We start from the raw sequence: 21,037 nt of genomic DNA, 5'->3' as shown, positions 1-21,037 counted from the left end.
TCCATAGTATCTATAACTGTCTAACATACTATGAAATTTCACCAGAAACCTGTATAATTTTGTGAATCAGTGTCACCCCAATAAATTAAATAAAAATAAAAATAAAAATAAAAATAAAAATAATAGCCCTGGCTGGTGTGGTTCAGTGGATTAAGTGCTGGCCTGTGAACTGAAAGATCGCTGGTTCAATTCCTGGTTAGGGCACATGCCTGCATTGTGAGCCAGGTCCCTGGTTGGGGGCACACGAGAGGCAACTGATAGATATATCTCTCACGCATCGATGTGTCCCTTTCCCCCTCCCTTCCCTTCTCTAAAAATAAATAAATAAATAAGTAAAATATTAAATAATAATAATAACAAAAAACATACTGTGAATTTTAGTTATTTACTTTATTTTCTCCTCCCTCCTGTTAAAATGAAAGTTCCACAAAGATAAGGTGTTTTGTGTTCCTCGTTTTCCATTGTATGCCACTCACTTAGAACCATGCCTAGCACATAAAAGACATTCAACAAAGATTTTTTGGATGCACGGGCTTTTTTCTGCATGGCTCATTAGTGTCTGTGCCCTAACCTAACTGTGGATATTTGCAAACTGGGCTGAGGTTGGCTTCTTGTTGTGAAGCCAGAAATGTAATGTTCTTGTGAATAGGGGTGTTTACAAAGCCCAAAGTGATGCATTTGCTAATAGCTCTTTTACTGGCATTGGGCAGAGTTCTGACTTTAGTTGTGACTTATATTTACCACACCTTGGTTGAGGTTTTTATTTCCTCATATATACGTGCGCCTGTCTAAAAGTAGGTCTTAGTTTGTTCTTAATTATGAGCCACAAGAGGTTGGGACCACCACTATCATGGCTTCCTATAAAAGGCCATGTTTAATAAGAGCTAAATAAAAGCTTTGTGGCCACACCTCTGCCTGTCCCCTACCACCCAGGGTCTTTTTATTTCTCACCTCTGCCTACTCCCATCTTGTCCCTTTGCTTTTCCTTTTACTGGGCTCTCTTCCCTGTCTCAAAATCCTCATCCTTACATCCATGACCCCTAAAGACTCACGTCTTCCAGAAAGCTGAGTGGAAGTGAATCGGCAGCACCTCCCCTCTTGGAGCCCGGGAAGCCCCTGAACATGACCAGGTCAGCTCCCAAGGGCACACATCCTGGACATCCTAATATTTTGAAGTCTTCCGAGGAAGCCCCACTACATGTGCCAATGGGCATCTGGCCACCCCCACCGGCCTTCCCTCAAAGATTCTCCCTTCCACAGTCATAGAACCAGAAATCCCACCCCTGGACAGCTTGGTGAGGCTCTTGGCACTTCCAGGAAACTCCCTGTTTCAGGGAAGACATCCAGGAGGGGGCACAGCCAAGCCCTTTGCATCCTGGCGGGGCTACCGGGGAAGCTCAGATTTAGGGATGACAGATGAAGAGGGGTGGGTGGGAGAATCAGAAGTTTGCAAAGAAGACCCTCTCCCCAGCTTATGTAATCACTCCAAGGAGCGAGAGAGCAGTAGGGCTCAGCTAGTGTGTTTCTGGCTGCTTGTCATGTGAAGAAAACTGATGTGAACGACACTTCCCTCCTCTGCTTCCTGCCCTGCTTTTAAATTCTTTGTATTTTGAATAATGTGAATACAGGAGCCTCGCACTTGGAGTTATTTTTACAAGGACTCCTCTCTGCTTCAGATGACTCAGAGCTGGAGTCTTCTCTTGAAGATATTCCTTGGAGAGCTCTGGAGAGATGCTGAGCCCTAGGCGAGCTGGGTGGGGGTCAGGAGTGGGTGTCCTGGTCCCAGAGCCATCCTAGCCTTCTTTTTCTCTTGAAGTCTTATCTATTGGACAGAGGAAGTGGGGCTGGAAGGAAGGCCTTGCTGAAGGCAAAAGCTTCTCCCATTTTCCTCTGCCCAGCCATCCCTGCCTTTTCCTCACCCTCGTTTTCCAGTCCAGCAGAAAGGACGAGGCCTGCCTGCCAGTACGGAGAGGAGCAGAGGTCACTGTCAGCAGGGTGGATGCTATAGGCTACCGGTAGTCAAAGGGTGGGCCCCAGAGGCTAGTGGCTCTACTCTAAAGGCATAAGATCTGTAGGATTGTATTAACACTCAAGTTTCATTGTCACAGTTAGATGTATACTGAAGAGTATGTCCGCTGCTAGGGAGGGGCCTGTCGGGGTAATTTCCCCGGTTTCATCTGTCATTGTGGAGCCTTCTGCCATCTAAACCCAGGTTTACATTATACATCTAAGCATATTCAGCCATTAGCAGCATACCACGTCTAAAGTCACTCTCCTTCCGATAGTCCAAAGCAAGCAATGTGAGAACAGCTTCTTTTTGTCCTGACAGTGGCAGCTTGCATTAAAAATACCTGCTCAAAAAGAAGACTCATGGTTTACCCCAGGGAAGGATGCCTTATTTTAATTGTATTACTTGTATCCTACTACATGTGTGATGTGTTCAAATGGCAAAGACATAAAATCTATCTGGGCAGTGGTCACCATGCACTGTTCCCACTGCCCATATGTTCCTGGGGAGTAGGGGCTGCTTCTTACTCTCTGTTCCTTCCAGACACCACACCTGGCACTAAGACCCAATAAAGGCATGTTGAGTGGATGAATGAATGATGGGTAAAAGCTGAACTACCTGGACAGGAGGGCACACAGACCCACGTGCCCATGGACGGTGGTGCATTCCGCATCCGCTCCAGAAGATGCGTGCACCCAGCTTCGGCCCATGGACCAGAAGCTGTCATCACTGACAGCACAGGGACTGTCCCTGATTTGGCCACTCATAAGCACTCTGAGAAACCAGGGTCTTTTTTCCGTATTACAGAGGACCAGGGAAATCGGGTGCATGCCCAGTGCTTGCGGTCAGGAAGAGGCAGAGCTGGTTTATTCTGCCCTGAATATGCCGACTCCATGGCCGTTTCCCTGACACGGCTGTGTTTCCCTGAAACCTCAGGGACCACAGAGGTGGAGAGTTTCTTGCTTTTGGAAAAGATTCCACACCTTCCTCCATTTACAGCTGCCAAGTCACTCCTCTGAGACAACCAGTCCCTTCCCTTCCACTCTGCCTACAGGGGAAGAGCTGCATCTCATCCAGCCACTGCCCAACACCCTTGGAAGAATTATGACGGAAAGGCCTCTCTCAGTCTCCTCTTCCCTGCTGTGTTTGGAGAAAGGGGGGTGATTAGGTATTAGGTAATGTTTCCTCTTTCCTTCCACAAATCCGTGCTAGCCCCCACCTCCCTTTCTCTCTGTCTTTTCCCAGATTGCTCAGTCCCCGACTTAAAATTCAAGTTGATCATTTGGAACCCAGAATGCATTTTTCCATAGAAGTAGCTTGAACTTGATGTTTGGTCTACCCATAATATGCCAGAGATAGAATATTAATAGCATTTGCCAAGTACAGAACTAGAATTAATATTAATGGTTTCATTAATTCATTCATTTGTAATAAATCATCACCATCTCTTGCTTAGAAGATTGCAGCAGCCTTTCTACTCTTGTCCTGCTATAGTTTGTTTCCCATGTAAAAGCTTAAGCCCGTCTCTCCTCTGCCCAGAGCTGGCAGTGGTTTCCTGTCACCGCCCATGGCCCCTGACTGCCTCGTTGACCTCACTGCCAGCCCTCTCCCCCTCCACCAATCTTCTTTCACCAAAGGACCCAGCACCTGCTCGTCCCTTTGCCCAGAATCCTCTCACCACCTTGAATTACCTGGCTCAATCTCAATTCATTCAAATCTCTTCCTAGATGTCACTTCTTCAGGTGACCATTCCTGGTCACTCTCCAGATAGGTGACCTCAGATACTGTTGCCCACCACTCATCTGTCCCCTTACCCTGGTTTGTTTTCCTTCATAACAGTTATCACACCCACCATTACACTGCACTGCATGTATTTGTTTACTTGTGTGTTGTCGGCCGCCTCCACTAGAATGTCAGCTCCATAGGGGTAGGACCCGGTTTCTTTTCTTTGCTGCCCTGTTTCCAACACAAAAGAGTACTGGACATGCAGTAGGTGCTCAATAAATACTTTAAAATAAATAGATGCATGAACAAACAAATGAATGTTATCTACATCTACCCAACAGGCAGACTGGTTTCCTGTTGAATTTATTACACATTCCAAACAGCAGTGCCAAAAATGAATGTCTGCCTTTCCCAGCGCTTGGCATTTGAAGTGTAGGGACTTCATTTTCATTAGGAGTCTGTAGATGATTTTAGAAACCGGAAGTTCTTATTCTGTGTTCTTGGCAAAAATAGATACATACCTGCTTGCTTAGGGGTTCTGAATATGTCAAAGGAGGGATGCAGGGCACTTGGGTCTCATGAGTCTCCTGCCTCTATTTTACTGGGAATGACTATATTTTCTTGATTACTCTGCTATAGTAATTACTCTACTGATATTTTGGACCAGATAATTATTTGTTGTGGGGATGCCCTGTGTATGACAGGATGTTTAGCAACCTTCCTGGCCACTACCCACTAGATGCCAATAGAATCTTCCAGCTTTGACAACCAAAAAATGTCTCAACATTGCCAAGTGTCCCTTGAGGGGCAGAATCTCTCCAGATTGAGAACTACTCCTGTTCTATCATACCCTGAAAGCCGCTCTTCAAACCAAGAACTGTCCCTCTCTGATCATCAGTAGTGCTGAGATAACCCTGCTCAGGGACAGCGCTGTCAGCAGAACTTGGCTATTAGAGAAACGTTCTGTTCTCCAGTGCCCTGTGTGGGAGCCACTGGCCACCTGTGGCTAGTACAGCTGAAGAACTGAGTTTTTAAGTTTATTTCAGTTTAATTAACTTTAATTTTAGTAGTTACTTGTGGCTAGTGGCTACCCTATTGGACAACACAGCTCTAGAAGACAGTGCTGTTTGTACTGTAGTGTATGCAAGAGGGTCTGGGAATAGCAGAGTCTGACTCAGCAAACCTCGGGCGAGGACCGAGAGTCTGCCTTTTAGTAAATTCCCAGGGGATACTGAGGACCAAGTCTTGAGTAAGATGACCTAAGAGCATTTTGCACATATAAACACAACAATGAAACTCACACCACCTGGAAGACCATGTTAAAGGACATGGTGGTGTGAGTGTACGGTGATGGGGAAAATATGGTCTGTGAAATTAGACCAATATTGGTGCAAATCCGTTTTAATCAGCTGTGTGCCCTGGGCAACTTACCCTCCCTGAGCCTCAGTCTCCTCATCTCTGAAACAAAACCACAATCATTCCTACCCTGCCGTGTGATTCTGAGATACTGTAATTGCAAGCATGAAGCCCAGTGCCTGGCACGTACGTGGTACTCAGGAAATAGCAGCAATTCACCTAAAGTAAAGGCATTGTTTATACAGATCAACCCTGCTCTATAGGCCGTGCTGGGGACCCCCCATGTCAGAATCATCCAGCCCAGGCCTACTGAGTCAGAGTCTCTCATGGTGGGGCTCATGAAGCTTTCTTAAAAATTGAAGTAAAACTCATATAACATAAAATAAACCACTGACCATTTTAAATTAGGCAAGTCTGGCATTTCGTGCATTCATGTGGGACCATCACCTCTGCCTACTTCCAAGGCATTTTCATCACCCCAATGGGACATCTCGAGCCCATTAGGCAGCCACTCCCCTCCCTGCAGCCCCTGGCAACACTGATCTGCTTTCTGTCTATGGACTTACCTATTCGGGGTGTTTCAGATAAAAAGAATCATACTATATGTGACCTTTTGTGTCTGACTACTTAAACTCAATGTGTTCTGGGTGATCCATGTTGTAACATGTCATGTGTTGGAATTCCATTTCATTTTCATGGCTGAATAATATTCCATTGTATGGATATGGCAGATTTGTTTATTAGTCAGTTTATGGACATTTAGGTCATTTCCGCTTTTGTGGCTCTTATGAATAAAGCTGCTTTGAACATTCATGAACCAGTTTTTTTTTGGTTTTTGGTTTGTTTGTTTTTTTTTTTTTTGAGTACCCGTTTTTAATTATTTTGGCTGTGTGCTTAGGAGTAGAATTATTGGGTCATACGGTCATTCTATGTTTAAGGTTTTGAGGACCCTCCACACTGTTTTCCAGAGTGGCTGCACTATTTTCCATTCCTCTCAGCAATGTATAAGGGTTCCAGCTTCTCCACATCCTCACCAACACTTGTTTTTCTTTGTTTCTTCATTATTATGACCAACCTAGTGAGTGTGAAAGGGAAACTTCGTTCTTAAATTCACTGGTTGCTCCCCCTGGTCATAAAAGATGCTGCTTGAAGGAGAGCTCACCGTATAGTCTGCTTTGCACAGGGTTGTGGGGCTCCATTGAGTAGTGCTCTGGTTGGGCTTGTGAAACCATCAGGAATTGGAGTTGTTAGTTCGTGTGCTATTTAAGAGGCTGGATATTTTTTCACACATCTTACTTAGTCCATTTGGACTGCCATAACAAAATACCACAGACTGGGTGGCTTATGAGCAATAGAAATTTGAAATTTATTTCTCACACTTCTGGAGGCTGGAAAGTCCAAGATCAAGATGCCAGCATGGCTGTGTTCTGGTGAGGGCTGTCTTCCTGATTCACTGCCACCATGCCTTCTGGCTGTCTTCACACGTGGGTGGGGTTACGGAGCTCTCTGGGGTGTCTTTTATAAGAGCATTAATTTCACTCATGAGGGTTCCACCCTCATGATCTAATCACCTCCCAATGGGCCTCCCTCCTAACACCATCATTTGCATGGTTAAGATTTCAGTGTATGAATTGTGGGGTGGGGACATAGACATTCAGACTGTAGCACTTACTCCCTCCTCCTTAGTAAGGGTAACTGAGCAGATAAGGACAGTTTGCTCTCTGCTTGCCCTGGAAAGGCCAGATCTGCTCAGATGACTTACCCCCATGAATGACCCACCTGTCCCCATGAGTGACCTCCCCCACCCAGTGGCCCAAGTTTGAGTTTCTATAAGGCACCTATCTATGGCTGGGGGCAGGCCTGGGGGACCTTTTCCCAGCAGGAACTGGCTTTGAACTCTTCTGTTTTAATAAAATTTAATGTGAAGTTTTACATTCTACTGCATAATACAGCTGGGCCTGATTTAATTTTTTAATAAGGGATTTCACCCAAATAGTTCAAGTGTATTTCAGGAACACATCGTGTTAATCTTGTGGCCCTGAGGATAAAGGTGATAAACCAGGGTCAATGGACAGAAGTGTGTCAGGGGAGGGGCTGTAGGAGGAGTGCTTAATGAAGGGAATAGTGTATCTCTCTAACAATGAGGAGTTTGTTTCTGTCTTCTGGAACTTCCTCAAATTTAATCTTTGGGGTGGCAGAGAACATTTAAATTAAACATTGTATCCACACAGGCAAAGGGAGGAGGGTCCTACTGGAACCCGTGGGCCACTGAAGATTGCTCTGGGACAGGAGCCCAGCAGCACCCACGGCCTCCTTGAGTCAGCGGTTCTCAGCCTTGGCCACATGTTACAACCGCCTGGCAGGCTTTAAACACTTATTTAATAGGTTTGTGGTGGAACCCAGATATCTGTGTTTTTACATCTCCCTAGATGATTTTGATAGGCAGTTAGGATTGAGAACTGTGCTAACCCATGGGACATAATGGTGAAAAAATTAGACATTGCCCCATTGCCCCTGGGGACACCAACTTATTGAGCACATAATTAATAAATTGCGATTGTGATAAGTGCTGCTTCACACTTAAATTTCTGGAGGGCCAAAGAAGTCTCACTGATGCTATAACCTGAAAGCTGACTAGACATTAAAGAGGTGGGAGCTAGGAGAAGAACATCCTAGTCAGTGGGACAAGCATGTGCAAAGGCCCTGGGGTAGGAAAGAGCTTAGAGCATGTGAAGACCTGAAAGACCAGCTGTTTGGAGCTGCGAGCAAAGGGATGAGAGGCCTGAGGAGGTTACAAAGTGGATGGTAGCCTGCCATCCCTTGTTGGCCTACAATGAGTCCATCTGATATGCTCGCAATGTGGAAGCTGCTCTGTTATCGATGTGAAGGACCCAGTTTCTGTGTTCTGGAATAACCAGCTGCAAAGAAGGTCTGATTAAGTGGTCTGCCTCTATCTCATAATGGTCTAAGCAGGAACCCCCTTCTCCAGTTCACGAAAATTAATCTTTGCCCAACCTCCATGCGGTGGGGCAACAAAAGAAAAGAAGAGATGCTTGGAGAGGAAATGGGGGTTTTCCCCACATCTAAAAAGTTTTCAGGCCTGCCTGGCTGTTGGGGGATATGTCTCACTTGACAATTAGGTCCTTTTCTATGTCACCATCATCTCTGCATAAGAGAACTCATTGGACAGAATGGTTGGTCCCCAAGGGACTAGAGTCTCAGATTTCTCATCGTATTGATTGCTCTCCCCACTCCTAGATTAAATCTGTAGGTTTAACTCCTCCTCCTCATTTTCCTTCTCTTCCCCCTCCCTTTTTCTGCTTATAAAAATCTGCCAACTTCTAACGGATTTTGTGGGTGGCATGGGGAATTCTTCACACTTCATTGGGTCCTGCTTTCCATTTCAGAAGCTTCATAGTTTATATCCTGTGTCCCCTCCCTCCCCTAACTGTCCCCTCCCCTGGCCTGGTGACCTGTGAGCTGTTAATTTCAACTGCCCTGTGGCTGAGTAGAACCCTTCCTCTTTGCTTTGGGCTCTCTATACCCATTCAAAGTGTTCTTTTCTGTGTGTGTATATATATATATATATATATATTTTTTTTTTTTTTCCCTGCCCCTAAGACTACTCTAACAGCAGTGTGGTATGTAAGGCAGCATTGACCATGGCCAGTGTGCAGAAAGGAAACTGAAGCCCAGGCAGCAATGTGGGGCAATGGGAAGACTCCGGCTTTCCCTGGTGGCTTGCTGGCTGTGGACACAGCCTTCCAGGGCTGTATCCTTACTGGTCATGTGGGAAAGATAAGTAAGATTTCTGTCTAGTAAGCCTTCCAGGCTTCACATTCTGGCTCCACCACTCAGGCTTGTGGTCTTGGACAAGTCAGCAGGCCTCAGTTTCCTCACTTTAAAAATGGTGATACCTACAGTGACCGAGGATTGTTTTATCTCTGTGGTCAGGGCAGAGAACTGCTCTGCTAGCCCATGGGACACTATGGTGAGAAAAGCAGGCATCGCCCATGCCCAAGTGGGCTTGTACCTCGGAAGTCCCAGCACTACGCCTGGCCTGAGTTAGACCTTCAGAATGACGCAGCTGTTCCAACTCCTCTACCACCTGGGACTGGACTGTTTGCCCAAGGGAACCCAGTCATTCATGGTGGAGCTAGATGTAGGACCCAACTGTGCTGGCTGCCCATCTAGCTCCCTGGGGGGACCTATCCATAAGTGCCTGGGGGTGGCGTCTGGATCCCTCCAGGGAGGTTGAGCCTGGGGATGATGAAGTGTGACTCAGTGAGGGACAGGCCTGGTACAGAGTGGGACTCCCAGCTGGGAACCCTCAGCACAGTGGCCGAGGACCCTTGAGGGCACACACCAAGAAATGGTGCATCTTCAGGACCCTTGGTCAGTGATGGCTGACCCCTGCACCCTTGCAAAGCTGCCCTGCAGCCCCAGTACTGGCTGGGAAATCAATTCAGGGATTCCTGTTGATACTGTATTCACATCAAGGCAGGGCACAGCTGTCTCCACTCACTAGTGTGAGGTGATGGTAATGCAGCCACTTACCAAGGCCTGCTGGACGCCAGGCAGTGTGACCTACCTGCTTGCTAGGTCCCCAGGACCACTGCGGGGAAGGCGCTGCTAACAGAAGAAAGGCCGGGGGGGGGGGGGGGGGTGGAGAGCGGGATCAGATTTGAACCCAGGTCTGCTTGGCCCCAAAGCTTACATTCAGTGCATTAAATTGTATGACCTTCTGCCCAGTAACACCCACCGTGAGGCTCCTCCAGCAATAATTTTAATTGAATGCTTGTTCACATCCCCAAACCAACACTCACTGTCAGTCTTACGTTGGCATTGACCAACTGATTTTTACCACTGGCCAACTTGGATTTAGCCGAGTTACCACTGCTGAAGAGAACATAGATGAATCCCAAAACTTGTTCTAGAAAGGGAAGGTGGACAAGGTGGCCCCTACTGATGCCTTGTGCCAGCCTAAGATATATCGTCTCAGGCATTTTTGGAAAAACCTGTGCATCTTTAATGCTTGCCCTGAATACGACAGTGATGAAAGTATGGGGTAAGACCTATTTGATCTTATTAGAGCTTCCTTTCATAGCTAGAGCGGGCCATGCTTCTCATCTCGGGACCTTTGCACAGGCTACTCATTGTGCCAGCAATACCTTCTCTATCTTTTCTCTGCTGCCCTTCCTATTTTGTTTCACTAATTTATCCTTGGGGCTCAGATTAAAAACTGATTCTTTAGGAAAGACTACTCACCCTTTTCCATACCTTCTGTCATATGCTATTATAGTAGTAGCCATACTTTTATTTAGAGCATAACACTATTATAGTTATCGTTATTTTCTATCTGTTAATGTTGGTTTCCCCCACTAGTCTGTAAGCTCTGTGAAGGCAGGGGCCACGTTGGTCTTGACTGTTGTATGCCTAGCGCCTTGCACTTGCCTGGTACGTACTAGGCACTCAGTCCACATTGGATGGGTGAATGGCTGCTTGGATTGGTGGATTGAACCAATTATCTTCCTCTCCTTTCCCTTAACGTCAGCTGACAGACTCTTCTTAGCAGGGGTGCGGAATTGTAATTACCTGTTTATATATCTCTCTTGGGCCTCTTTGAAGAAGAACCCACCTTGAAAACCCTAAGGTCTAGCCCAGTACCTGACATACGATAGAGGGTCAATAAAAGGTGACTAAGTGGTTGTCTAAGCTTAATGCATGCCCTTGAGACTAGTTCCAAGGACTATGCTGCTGTAGGGAACCTTGGAGAATCACTTCCCCATGTTGAGAATAAGGATGGCACATTTATTCATGGGATCTGAGGGAACTCCATTCCTGCCTCCCATGATATGCCATGGTGTGCTGTTCAGGTTGCCATTTACCCTATTGATTTATTTGTACAAAAAAGTTATTTCCATAACCTTCTCTTCACCAGCATTCAGAGATAATGATATACAATCTTCGTAACATCACAGACTTGGCTTCAAAAGCATTCCATTGCTATAGGAATGTTTATGGTGTGCTTATCGCTAGAATTTCATGAGCAACAAACTCACAAATTGCAGATGATTTAGCATTTGAAACAGGGAGTGAGAGTGTATGTGTGTTTGCATTTTTTTAAAAAAGACTTTGAAAAGAATTTTTCTTGTGCAGAGTTATCTTCTCGTAAAGTTTAAAATAAGAACTACATAAAAGCCGAGCGTTTAGAGGAATGAGTACTTTCTCTTAAACATTCAAATGGGTGAAAATGACTTGTAATCTCTCCCTCAAGTATTAAGGCAATAGGCACTTAAAGGCTTTTTTTGGAGCTGGCTGTCAAAGGACAAAGGATTTCTCAATTAAAAAAAAAAATCATTTTCATAGCATTAAATAGTAGAAATGAACACCAGCAGCCCTCTTGACATATTTGAAATGATTTATTTTCTGAAATATCCCCATCCACTTTAATAGATGATACTTTGTTCTTCCTTGTCAGGGTTAGGGTTGTCATCGTTAGATTTGGAAGTTCAAGATGGAGCAGGACAGGGCTCCAGGCACAACTTGGATCAGGTTCCATGAGCCTCCTGCCCTTGTGAGCCTCTGTCTGGTCACCCCGAAGATACACTTTCCCAAAGTCCCTCCCATGGCTCTCCTTCCTGGAAAGAGACTCGCTGAACTCTCTCAATGGTAGTCGAGAGGGTAAACTTGACCTCATTTTATTTCCAGGCACTCTCTCTGAACCAAGAGATCAGATGGACATCTTAGGAAAGTTACGCTCTATAAACTTTTACTATAGTGATGTTACTCAACTGTGGTTTGTGGGACGGTGCTGGTCTGCAGACTCGGTCTACAGTACAAGTACAGAAATTGAGACTAAGCACTTGGAAATTTTCATATTGACATGACAGAGTCATCCATTGACTCAAATAATTAAAAAGTAGGCTTATACTTTGTATGAATGCATTTTCATTTTACTTAGCTAGTGGTTCATTTCCATTTTATATTTTATAGAAGTATTTATTTGTGATGGATTGGAAATTAAAGACAACTGGTCCTTCATCACAAATACAGTAGTTGGAGAAGCCCTGTGCTGTGGCACTTGTAAGCTGCCTCTGCCCGCAGATGGGACAGGTAGGCTGTTGAATGAACTGGGGGAAATCATAGCACTTACCACATTATATTGCAACAAAACATGTCTCTCTCTCTCACCAGACTCTCTTGAGAGCAGGGACTGCATCTAGTTCATCTTCGTAGCCTCATTCCTTAGAGCCCTGCTTGGCATACTGGAGGGCGTGGGAACCATTTGTCCGCTGTGGGCCTGCCTGCTCTCCAGTGACTCGAGAGTGGGTGAGGCCGGCCTCGGGAACTCCCAGGGCTTCTGACTAGTGTCCTCTACAGGCTGGTGATGGAAAGTTAGGAGCAAGTGATGAGGAGGTGACCTTTCCTTCTCTTTTCCCACAGAACCAGGTCTCCTTTTCCCACCTGCCCAGCAGCATGAGAGCAGCATGACCGGCCGGCCGCAGGAGAAGCCCCCAGAGCCAGGCCCCCGACTCAACCATCTGCTGCGGAGGTCAAGGTAGGCTTGCTTTCCTTCTCCTGGAAGGCTTAGGAATGCGTATTTTAACTTATTCTGTATGCTTTTGTCATCCCTTACAAAAATGGATTTTCTTGCTGGAAAAATGGAGTTTTCTGGAACATGGGTAGACTTAGAAAGTGGAGACCTGGCTGGTGTGGCTCAGTGGGTTGAACATCATCCTGTAAACTGAAAGAACACCAGCTTGATTCCCAGTCAGGGCACATGCCTGGGTTTGCAGGCCAGGTCCTCTGGGTGGGGTCATGCGAGAGGCAATCAATTGCTGTTTCTCTTGCATGTTGATGTTTCCCTCCCTCTCTTTCTCCAACTCCCCCACCCCCAATAAATAAATTTTAAAAAATCTTTTTTAAAAATATAAGAAAAGAAAGTGGATGTCAGTCTAATGAGGCAAAACACGCTCATTTTAGTTAAAGAAGAGTCAATGGTAGAACAGATAGGACCCTGAACTGAATTTCTAAGGACTGAGACTCTCATTATTCCTCCCCCACCTTCCGAACTGGGATTGGGCAGGTTTTTCAGGGACTGGGGATGTAGGGAATTTGGTGTAAAGGAGTCTCTGGAATAGGATGGCATTGGAAAGACGGTCAATCCATGGTCTGGGACTCCTAGGACATTCTGGACAGAAACTCCTGTCCCACACAGGGTGGCAGGGGGCCTTAGAGGATCAACCAGGCCAACTCTAGCCAATGTTGAACAGTGAATTGTTAAAACATTATTCCTGATATTGGGACAAATTCTTTCCCTCCGTAATTTCTGTCCTTCTCCTCTCTGCCATTGGGACTTCATTACATGAAGTTGCTCCCTTCACAGGTGCTCTTCTCCTCAACAGAGGACAGTCGTTAGTACAGCTGGTCGTTTCGTTCAACTTCATTTCATAGAACCTTGATGAGATGCCATAGGAACTTAACTCTTGTTTATAACAGTGAGCCAGTGGTAAAATTGGTTTCATTATACGCCATTTCATGTAAAGTCACAGAACCTATTGACGACATGCAGGATTCACTGTACATATTTAGAGACCCCTTTGTGACCGTCACTGTGCTAGATTCTGGAACTACATCGTGAACAAGAAAGACAAAGTCTCTTTTTTTTTTTTTTTTAAGACAAAATAGTTTTAGAACCTTAGAGTTTGAAATAGGCATAAACCACTTCTCTGTGTTCCTTTTTAATATATTTCTTTCCATTTTTTTTCTTAAATGTTCCATGAGTGAAAAGAGTGTATATTCTCTAATTATTGGATATAGTTTTCTATATATGAACATCAAAATAAATTAGTTAACTGTACTGTTCAAATCACCCATAATGTGGTTTTCTTTTTCTGTTTTTGTCTGATTAGTCTATGAATTATCAAGAGAAATGTGTTAAAAATCTCCCACTGGATTTTTTAATTTCTCCTCACAGTGCTGAAATTTTTGCTTTATGCATTTTGAGGCAATGCTATTTGGTGCACAAGCGTTAGACTATGTATGTCTTATTGATGAATTGGGATTCGTTTCTATCATTTTTATGTGCTTTCCTTTTTTTCTGCTTTTTCTTTTAGATTGAGGTGTTTTCACCCCTTCATTCTATTTTCCATCTTCTTATTTGGAAGTTACAGGCTCTGTATCTATTCTTTCCATGGTTACCCAGCTATTTTAACAGGCATACCTTAAAAAGTCTTTAGCTTCCTCCCAAACAATATAAGACCCATAAACTGGTTTAATTCTAACCACTACCTCTCCCAATTTATATGTTGTTATCCCGTGTTTTCATTCTATCCTGTTTTCCCCTACAAGTTATTATCATTGTTTCATAGTGTTTGTATAGATTTACCCACATACCTGTCACTATCTTTTCTCACCATTCCTTTTTTTTTTAAATCCTCACTCAAGGATATGTTTATTGCTTTTTAGAGAGAGAGGAAAGGAGAAGGAGAGAGAGAGACACACATCGATGTGAGACAGAAACATCGATTGGTTGTCTCCTGTACGCGCCCCATAACCCAGGACCTAACCTGTAGCCCAGGTATATGTGCTGACTGGGGATCGAACCCACAGCCCTTTGGTGAACGGGACAGCGTTCCAACCAACTGAGACGCACTAGCCAGGGCTTTTCTCACCATTTTTTCATGAATCTGAGATCATTTTCCTCCCTCCTAATTTAAATCTTTAGCATTATCCTTTCATGAAAGGCTATTGGTAGTAAAGTCTTGATTCTTTTCTCTATCGGTTTGGTTTGCTTTCTGGTTTTTGTTGACTTGCAAATATCTTATTTTGCTCTCAGTTTTGAAAAGTAGCTTTACTGAATATATTCTCTTAGGTCATTGAAGCCATTACTCCACTGCCTCTGATTCTGACTATTGTTATTGAAAAATTGGCTGTCTAAATTGCTGTCCCTTTTACATGACCTGGCATGAAAAAGGCATTTTTGTTTTCTTTGTGTTCTGCAGCTTCACTGTTATGTAAGTAGGTGTAAATTTCTCTGTCTTTATTCTGCTTGGAGTTTGTTTGGATTCCTAGAGCTGAAGATGGGTGTCTTTCAACAATTCTGGAAAAATTCTCACCCTTTATTTCTTTGAAGGTGACCCTTGCCCCATTTTCTCTAATATCTCCTTCTGGAACTCCAGGTAGACTTATGGTAGACCTTCTCATTCCATTCTCTGTACCTCTTCACCTCTATTTCATATTTTTAATCTCTGTTTCTCTGAACTCTGAATGATTTCCTCAAATCTGTCTTCCATTTAACTAATTTATTCTGGGTCTCAAATGCTATCTAATCTATCTATTGAATTTTTTCCTTTCAGTTCCTTTATTTATTATGTCTAGAAGTTCTGGCCCATTATTTTTCACATCTGCTTGGTGATTTTTCTGGTCTCATTTCTTGTTCATATTGCAAATTTCTCTTTCTTTACTATATCAAAGTGGCTGTTTAGAAATTGCAGAATTTCACGTCTGGTGACTCCAGCATCTGAAAGCTGCACAGATCTGCCTCTGCCGTCTGTTGTTTCTGCTGCTTTGGTTCCCGTGGTGTCTTCTGTGAGCTGCTCATTCATTTACCTTGCAGCTTGATCTTTGAGCATGGTTGGAGATACGGGTTGACGTTGCGTTTTCCAGAGAGGGTCTGCATTAACTTCTGCTAGTTGTCTGGGGGCACTACCGAACAAAAATCACTTTAATTTTCTACCTAAGGCTTTTCTCGCTAGAGAAGTAGCCTGAATTCAAACAGTGAACCTGTGTGAGGTCCGGCTTTTTTTTTTTTTTTTTCATTGGGTGACATTTTATTGAAAGGCAATCTTACTCGATCCAGTTCACTTCCATGGAGGTAGCTGCATAAGAACGTCTGTTCCCCATGACAAACCAAAGCAATAAACCCCACCCGGACGCAGAAACCCAACAACATAAGCCTACTGGTGTTGTCAAATGACTCTCAGAAGCAGGAAAAAAAAATTATAGATGATGATTGTCTCCTCAGCATTGCATTTGGCCACGTACTTGTTTATTAAATAAAAATGTCCGGCTTTTGATTACAAGTTTTCAGGAACGATTCCCCCGCACTTTACCCCCACAAAGCCAGGTTTCCTTGCAGTGCCCTTCTGTGTTCTTCTTTTGTTCCTCATTCACTGAGGGTGGCACCTTTTGGAGTCCCAGCTTTGTAAAAGGGGTAGGATTTTTCTCCTGTTTCCGGAACCCTTTGTAGCTCCCATGGGAAACTTAGAATATCTAGGGTTCAGCAGGAACCCTCAGGGCAAAAGCCAGCTTTGCTGCTGATTACGTCCCAAGTTTCCTGCTTTGGGGTTATATTTTGGTCTTTGAAGAATTCTTCCATTTATACCAGCTCAGCAATGTGTGTACAATTTTTATATTTTAAATTTTATCTGGCATGTTAGTTGCTTCAGTTGGGAAGGTCAAGTAAGGTATGTGGCCAAAATATGTATCTTTCTTTTTCTCTTCTTTTGTCTCCACTGTGGCCCTGTGGGGCAGGAATGACTATTCCTTGTTCACAGAAGAGTGAACTGAGGCTCAGAGAGGACACGTAACTAACTACCGTCACAGGGCTAGCAGGTGACAGACCAGGAAGCAGTATGCCCCTTTCCTATCCCCTTTGCCCACCTTCCATTCTCCCCAAAGAACTGTTGACCAATTTGAGGGGGATTAGCTTTATGCTCACAAAGGATATGAGTTCCTACCAGAACGCTTTAAATAGTTGGACAGCTTTGTAAAATTTGTTTATGAATCTATTGTTTATCTTCCTTGAGAGAGGAAATGGCTTCTGCATATTTTGTGGCTTGTTTCTCTGGCGGTCACCAGCATTTTCCTGCTTCATTCCCGCTCTGCAAAGGCCTCCTGGACCCACGCCGGCCCCATGTGCGCCTTCTCCAGACCCCAGCTTCTTCTTGACCTCATGAAACTCCTTCTTCTCCTTCTTCTCCTCCTTCTCCTCCTTCTCCTCCTTCTCCTCCTTCTCCTTCTCCTTCTGCTTCTGCTTCTCCTTCTCTATGCCCCTCCCCCACCCAGTCCTTCCTGCACTGTGATGAAACTGGAACTCTGGGTCAGGGAGAAAGCTGAGTTTGAACTCACTAGGTTAGTCTGTCTGAGCTTCAGTTTCTTCATCTGTGATATGGGGACAATAGACAGAGCTATTCAAGGACTAAATGAGATGATATACATGACGCTCATACCCTGAGCTTGGAGCAGTGAAGGCTCTCAGTTCTTGGTAGTCAATATTGTTATGACTGAGAACAGACCCCTGCAAGGCATGTGCTCTTGTTCAGTGATGCTTTCATGTTGACAGAGCTGGTTTATGAAATGTGATAAAAATGGAGGCAGAAGTCTAGGGTCCCTGTGGGATTCCCAGCCTCACTGTTATATTCTTCAAATAGGGTGTTTTTAAAAATAATAGGAGGGAAAACAGAACACACTGGGTTGGCCAGAGTTCATGTGGGTTCTGAAAATGGGGCACCCCAGCAGCTCGGCCTTCCCTTCGAGGCCCCTGTCATAGAGCCATGACAGGGCTGGCACCTCATGATACCACTCATTGGGGAGTTTCCCTTGTGGACCCCCAGGCCAAGTGATGGCACAACCACTCTGCTGGACACATGTCTGGCCAGGGTGAGAGGGGTGGTCTTCATTGTCCGTTTTACTTTCATTCTTGTAGCTGGCGTGACACTTTATTTCACACACTCCCTTCTAGTAAGTGGCTTTATGTCACTCTCAGATTTGCATCACTTCCTGGTTTGATATCTATCAGGCAACAACTTTTTTCAGCACCTGCTATTTGTAGCACTCTGGCTTTGTACAGTGGGTAAGTGGTTTAAAAAAACTCAGAGTTGCCGTGACCCGAAAACTACTCTAAAAAATAAACTCTATTGATTTAAAGACTTTATGACCAAAACATGCACAAAGGATAAACCGTCTTAATAAGATTACATGTCAAGTATTCAGAGTGGGCTTCCAAGGGGGGCAGCACCCTACCCTCGAATGGTCAGGGAAAGCAGGGGGGTAGGTGAGAGCTGGCCCCATGGGGCAGATAGGATGAGGCAGCTGAAAAGGAACCCAGCACCTTCCGGGTGTAGAAGTGGTGTGAACTGAGGTGTAGAGACGGGCAAGCCTTCGAATGAGCCAATGAGACTTGCTGGGGTGCTTCCAGCCCCACAGGCGGGTTCTGTGGCCCCCTTGGACAGCCACCTCCATATTAAAAGCCCTGAGAAGGCCTGCAGTTAATGGTTGACTGTGTTTCACCAGGTTTCCCAAGTGTTTGGACCACTCATAACCCATGAACATGGTGGTTTTGAATGGATCTGCATTTGACTTCTACCAAATGCTTCAGTTCATTCCAGGCCACCAACCCACTTTTGTAAACCAGAGATTGGCAACTTTCTTCTCTCCCTCTCTCCTTTTCTTTTTTTTTTAATTTCTCACCCAAGGATATGTTTATTGATTTGAGAGAGAGAGAGAAACATCTATCGGTTGCCTCCCTTATGCACCCCAACTGGGAACCCAGCCCACAACCTAGGTATGTGCCCTGACCAGGGATTGAACCTGCATCCTTTTGCTGTATGGGCGATGCTCCAACCAACCAGGCCAGCTGGCCAGGGCTTGGCAACTTTCTTTAAAAATTCAGTCTGTGAGTACCAAAAATGATTGGGAGTCAACCACTTGTCCTCTTTTCCAAGAGTTGCTCAGATCTATAGAAGGGTGCGGGTTTCTAGGACCCTGAGCATTGATGTTGTTGGATATGGGGAGCCTTCTTCCTTCTCCACAACTCCCAAGATACTGTCCTGGATATTCTGGACCCAGCTGAGGGGCCGTGCCCACCTCCTCCTGCAAACCTCGCAGCCTATTAACAATCTTTCTCCCCATGATGATTCATGTTTCCTGTCCCTCCTCCATTTTAGTTACTCAGAGCTGTGAGCCAAGGTTAATTACTTACACCATCCAACTGGCCTCTCCCGTGAGGAGCTAAACTCTCTGGGTGATGCTCTAGGTTGAGTTCTCTCTGTTGGCCGAGCCCTGCCCAAGGACACAGGAGGCTGCCCTAGATGCAAATGTAGAGACCACTTCCAGAACCAGGAAGCTGGGACGCTTCATGTCAGGGGCTATCTGAGGAGCTGGGGGGCCAGGGTTATTGTGGGTATAGAGACAGGAGGGTCCCAGGCAAAGGCCTCAGATGCTTGCATGGCCACGTAAAAGCCAGTGGATTAGGTTATAAACTGAGCCTTTACATGCTGCTTGGAGATTGACTATCAGCTCCTTCTCCCTGTTGGGCAGTTTCCTCTCTAAAAAATATTTTTGAAATCATTATTATACTATTCATATACATTATTCTATTTTTTAAAAATTAAAATACTATAGCTGGAGCTGAAGGCTGCCCTGATAAGCTCTTCCACTCACTTCCCTCCCTATTCCAAAAGATGGCAGAACTGAGACTGAAATCCAGATGTCCCGACCTCCAGCGCTCTTTCCCCCACTAGGCTGGGATCCTTAGGGATCCGGTGTCAGAAGCAGAAAGCCCTACTGCCCCAGTCGTCTGGCTTAGGACTGTTGGGTGTCCCTGAGACAGGTAGGGTCTGGGAAGGTTCCTCTAGCTGAGCCTTCCCAGGTCAGAGGCAGAGAGACCTCCTTACAGCCCATCGGGTCCAAGCTTCTCGTTCTGCAGAAGCTGAGTGTGGGGTGTAGGAAGGGGAAGTCATTTGCCCATCAAGGTCACAGGGCTGGTCTCCTTTTCTGTTTGGTCCGGGTTATCTCTGTATTGGGTTTGCATTTCCTGAATACACAGCAACGGGGTGGGGGTGGGGTGGAGGGCAGGGGAAGTGGGCTTAAAAGAACCCCATCTGAGAATGTTTGAATTTCCTGTGAGTGTCCCATGAAGAGGGAGATAATCTCTGTGCACACAGTGACGAGTTTGGGGAAGACTTGGTATAGGTCCAGAAGACCAAGAAAGGAGGGGACGAGGACAGACCGAGAGCTAGTCAGAGAAGTCTGTGACATTTTTGTCGATGAATAAAGTAAATAGGAGTTTGTTTCTTTGCACTTCCATGATGCCTTCTTGTTTGTAGTTTTTGGAGAACACTCAAGCTGCGTGGAGGCTCTGGTCTCATTTTAGTGGCGGTGGTTTTGTGGTTTCTGGGGGCTCTTTGGCCAGGGCCCGGAGGCCTCCCGCTGTCGTCTCCCTCAGGCTTGCTTCTTAGCAGCTCATGCGAACCTTGGGAAATCCCTTTCTCCCTCGGAGAATACAACCTCTTGCTGGGTCTGCCTCATGGAAAAATAACGGGTGTGAGAGTGTCCCTAAAATGTTAAGGGTTACGGTGGCCTCATTTTTTCTTCTCCAACATCTGTGAGGCTGACGTGAGCTCTGCGGGAGTTAGGAGCTTCCACCAAGAAGGCTCTCGTAGCAGATGGGGGCCACCAAGACAGGGTGTCCCAAGTTCCTTAAAGGGGGCCGTTTTATTTAAGCAGACAGAGAGGCAGATATGGACAGAGTTACTGCCTATTTCCTGGAATCTGAGAGCTGAGGGCCCCCTCTAAACAGGAAAGGAAGTAGACTGTCTCCTTATCTGGTGTCGTGGAGGGAATGTAATGACTTGCCGGGTAACTGGGGTGCACCCCTCCCCTTTTAAAAACTTTTTTCTTTAATGATAACCACAACTATTCTTAAGCTTTAGATGGCCACTGAATGACTTCTCTTTTTCTCTTGTGGGGTCTTGAACCACTTGAAGCTAGGCCCAGAGAGCAGAGCACCTCCTCCATTACCGGTAGCCACGGTGGATAGCTTGGCCTGGCCCAAGCACACCCCAGAGTTCCTCGTAGGCGCCTCCTGACTTGCACTGAGCCCTGGAGAACTGCAGGCCTCTCCTGCAGAGGCTGACCTGCCCGGAAACTGCCTCCAACAAT

The 21,037-nt window shown here is 45.4% G+C and overlaps 1 protein-coding gene across 7 annotated transcripts in view; it reads left to right on the top strand.

Moving 5' to 3' along the window:
* Window positions 1-21,037, top strand: part of TRERF1 (transcriptional regulating factor 1) — a 202,343-nt gene that overhangs the window by 121,736 nt on the left and 59,570 nt on the right. For all 7 annotated transcript variants that reach the window (XM_090282417.1, XM_090282416.1, XM_090282415.1 and 4 more), the window contains exon 4: window positions 12,536-12,650. The gene's annotated coding sequence lies outside the window, so the exon portion shown is untranslated. The remainder of the gene's footprint in view (window positions 1-12,535; window positions 12,651-21,037) is intronic.

The sequence above is a fragment of the Furipterus horrens genome, unplaced genomic scaffold, assembly GCF_987537825.1.
Source record: "Furipterus horrens unplaced genomic scaffold, mFurHor1.1.pri manual_scaffold_6, whole genome shotgun sequence".
Classification (NCBI taxonomy): domain Eukaryota; kingdom Metazoa; phylum Chordata; class Mammalia; order Chiroptera; family Furipteridae; genus Furipterus; species Furipterus horrens.
Note: the sequence above shows the minus strand (reverse complement) of the source record. Positions and strands in the feature narration are given on the sequence as shown.